Source organism: Suncus etruscus, chromosome 13, assembly GCF_024139225.1.
Source record: "Suncus etruscus isolate mSunEtr1 chromosome 13, mSunEtr1.pri.cur, whole genome shotgun sequence".
In the NCBI taxonomy this organism is placed as follows: Eukaryota; Metazoa; Chordata; class Mammalia; order Eulipotyphla; family Soricidae; genus Suncus; species Suncus etruscus.
This window is the reverse complement of record NC_064860.1, coordinates 55410002-55413861: the sequence shown is the minus strand read 5'-3', so window position 1 is coordinate 55413861 and position 3860 is coordinate 55410002. Positions and strand designations below refer to the sequence as shown.

Here is a 3860-nt window from a genome sequence, read left to right as displayed (position 1 = left end):
AAGTAAAATAAAGCTTCAGTAGCATGTCAGGGCATTCCAAAGAGCAGAAAATCCTGTGAAGGGCCACTTTCTTTTTATACTTTGGCAACTAGTGAGGTTAGCTTGCATTTTTTACCTTCCCATTTAATCTCAGTGCTGGCCAATCTCTGACCATTTCCTAGGTTCATCTAACCTTGATGTAAAGAGAAAGAAAGTCAACATGTGAAGAATGGCTGTAGTTTGACACATCACATTATCACCTATGTCTTTTTGTCTTCACATAGTCCCTTGAGACCATTCCCTAATTTTACTCTGCTTGTTTTCCTGTCCTTATCTATATAGAGTTCTTTTAATTTATGGTTGTGATTTTAATATATCAAAAAAAAGTACTGTATTATGAGTTAGCGTTCTCTCAGAGATCATCTAGTATTGACCTATTTTGTCTTAATTGGATTGTAATAAAGGGTATGAAACTATACAAGGGTATACGTACCTGGCAGGGGAGATGAGATACCATGATCAAGAAGGTAGTTTCCCCTGAGTGAGGCTCACCTATTGTACTCCGTTGTGCTGACCCCTGTGATTTCCCCAAATGTGGGAAACTTGCCTGCATAATTTGTGGTAGTGAGGGGGAAAAAAGCAACTATACAAGGCTGCATATACTGGTGTGGGATTTTGTATCACTATAGATTTGGCTTTGGTGATGTTCTATCAAATATTTGTTTTAAGCTTCATGGACTTGCTTAACTCTGTCTTTTATCATATTCTCATGGACTTATCAATTCCATGAGTCATCTAAGGATTACAACAAGATCCATAACAAAAATTAAACTAAACAAAGATTGATGTTTGTTTCATAAAGGCCAGAATTACTTCTTGTAGAAGAATTCTGCTATGAAAGACATTCAACAGCCCAGAAGCCAAAGTTAAGATGTTTAAAATTAACATGAAAATGGAGGCAGATGGAAGCAGAAACACTAAAGGAGAAATATGAGTAGTGCCAATGCATGAAATGTGCTAATTAATAGATCATGAATATTCATGATAGTACTAATGCCTATGAAAGGTTGTGGTTAAGCCAAAAAAGCAGTACCTTACCTCTATAACTCAATTCTCACAAGTTTAGAATAGGAACAAAGAGTGTCTAGAGGACAAGGTATACTGGTCATGAACTTGAAAAAAGCCTCTTCACAGTGAACTCTGGTAAGATTCTGGGAAGTCTTTCTTTAGAATCCCTTGAAAAAAGTTAATCTATAAGTTAGAGTATGAACTATGTCTCATAGGGCTAAATGCCTTTTACTTAAGCTAAACCAACCCAGTTTTTCTTACTAGTCAGCCCAATGAGTGCTTAGACTTAATAAATGCTTTCAAGCACTGAAGAGCAATTGTTTGCATTCAAGCAAGTTAAAGTTTTTGTCTTGTGCACTGTGGCCCAGGTTTGATCCCTGGCACCACAGAAGGCCCTCTGAGCACCAGGACTGATTTTTGAGTACATAGCCAAAAGTAGGCCTTGACCTCAGTGTGATACTTATTCCTCATAAACTTAAAAAAAATGTTTTTTCTAGAATCAAAAAGAATCCTGCAGTCAATCCAGTAAGCAGAAACATTAAATCATGCTTTGTCCCATCAGTCCCAGAAGACATGCTCTGGAACAGTGATATCAGTTTACTCTTAAACCTTCACCCTCAACTCACCAATACATACAAGCATGTTTGATCATACTCAATAACCATATAAAAAGTTTGTTGGTGTGTATGAACACTGAATATAATTTGGAAATTGACTGTGAGATTCTAGATCTCTACTATATTCATAATTTGGAACACCCAATAGAAATCCAGAAATGCTCCATTATTAAAAAAAAAAAAGGACAATGCTTTGGTTTTCACTACAACATGAATCAGTTTCACACAACATGGATATCAAACTAATTGAGATAAGTCCAAAGTAAAAAGACAAGTATCCAGTTACCTAATTCATAGGTGCCATAATTATAAAGAGAACATATCAGATAATCTCCTTGATAAGTAATGTTGTAAACTTGGAGTATAGAACTGAGATTAAAAGATTGGGTGGCAGAAGCACAGAGAGATAGATAGATAGGAAAATAGGGAGGACACTTGCCTTGAATGTAGTCACTTTGGCTCTGATCCCCTGTACCACATCGAACACTACCAGGTGTAATAACTGAGGGCCGAGCCAGTAGTAACCTCTGAGCATTGTTGAGTGCTGCTGCAATAATCCCACCAAAAACATTAATGGTGAAGCAAGGGAAACAGCACAGGCATTAATATATTTACCTTATGCAAGGATAATGTCTAGTTTATCTGCAGTATAGCATATGATTTTCTGGACAATAACAAGAGTGATCTCTGAGTACAGAACTGGGAGAAAGCTTTGAGCACTGTTGCATATGACTATAGGTGTATCCAGGCCTAGTGAAATATTTAAAATTGATGAAACTAATTGCTTTATATAAATTAGGCCCAGGGTCAATCTCTGGATCATGTGGTTACCCAAGCTTCGCAATGAGCAACTCCCTATCAAAAAACCTTGAGTGTTACCCAAATTCTTCTTAGGGTACACTAAAATAAACAACAACAAAAAAAACTAATATACATACAAACTATGAGTACTTTTTTTACTGTATTAAATTTAGTTTATTAATATTGTCAAACAAATATTTGATTTCTGCAATTTCTTCTCGTGGATCTATTGATTACCAAGGAGAATACATTAAAAATATATGCATAAAAAGGAGATATTACTGGTTCTCCCTTGTATTTGTTTTGTTTGCTATAGCACATTGGTTTTATTAGTGCCCTAATTCTTCACCTTTTCCTGACTTCACATCCTTTGCTGTGTGCTTTATTGTGCCCTCTCATTTATTTCTGGCCTTTTGCCTCCTTTGTTCAATCAAATTTTAGCAAGCATGACATGAGCTAAAACAGTGCATTATCTATGTGCTTGATTCTTGCCATCTGCTGTTTAACATGCTATTATACCCTGGCTAGTCTTTTGGGCACATTTGAAAAGCCATCTAGAGTAGCAGACAGTTTGCTGATGACCTTTATATGAATAAGCCTGTTTAGAACAGGAAAACTATGGTGTCAAGCCAGGTCTAAACAGCTTATCTATAGTCTCATGAGCTAAATAAAAGCACAATCTTGTGTGCTTGGCAATATTGCTTTTTATTTAAAGATATTACGCAAAAATAAATGGCAAATGTAATAAGTTTTATGGACATGTGTACTTTCATAGTCATTAAGTTTTTAAAATTAATCTTGTAATTTATTTGACAACTTGATAAAATTATGTTCTTATATATACTTGGTTATTTTGTGGCACATCTTTAGTGCTAAGGGCTTCATTCTAAAGCTAGATTCAGAAATCATTCCTGGCAGGGCTTCAGGGACAATATGGAAAAAAGGGAATAAAATCTAGGTTTGTAATGTGTCAGGTAAGCACCGTATTCGCTATACTATCATTCAGTCCCTTTGATACCTTTTAAAAATAAAGTTTCACATATACAAATACATTCGAGTAGACAGAGAGATAGCAAAGGAAATAAGGGCATAAACATTGCATTTGTAAGAACCTAGTGCAATCTCTGCATTATCTGAAACTTCCACACACCTCTGGATTAAACTATTGTGGCTCTGTGCACCAGTGGGGTGATCCTAGTAATCTCTGATAATGCAGGGTCTAGTCAACATTGCCTATTTGGATTCTAGCAGTGAAACAATTACTCTAGTTGGCTGAGCATTTCCTGGATATGGCTCCTAGACTACCAATATTAATTTTGACCATATCCACATTGAAAAACAGAGAAAAAAATCAGAATTTTAATGAATTGTAATGTATGTTGATTTTGTAACCTT

General features: G+C 35.7%; 1 non-coding gene across 1 annotated transcript; it reads left to right on the top strand.

The window, feature by feature from the left end:
- Positions 1–464: 464 nt before the first annotated feature.
- LOC126026488 (U1 spliceosomal RNA) lies at positions 465–626 on the top strand. The gene has a single exon (XR_007501737.1). It is a non-coding gene; the product is annotated as a U1 spliceosomal RNA (small nuclear RNA).
- Positions 627–3860: the final 3234 nt, after the last annotated feature.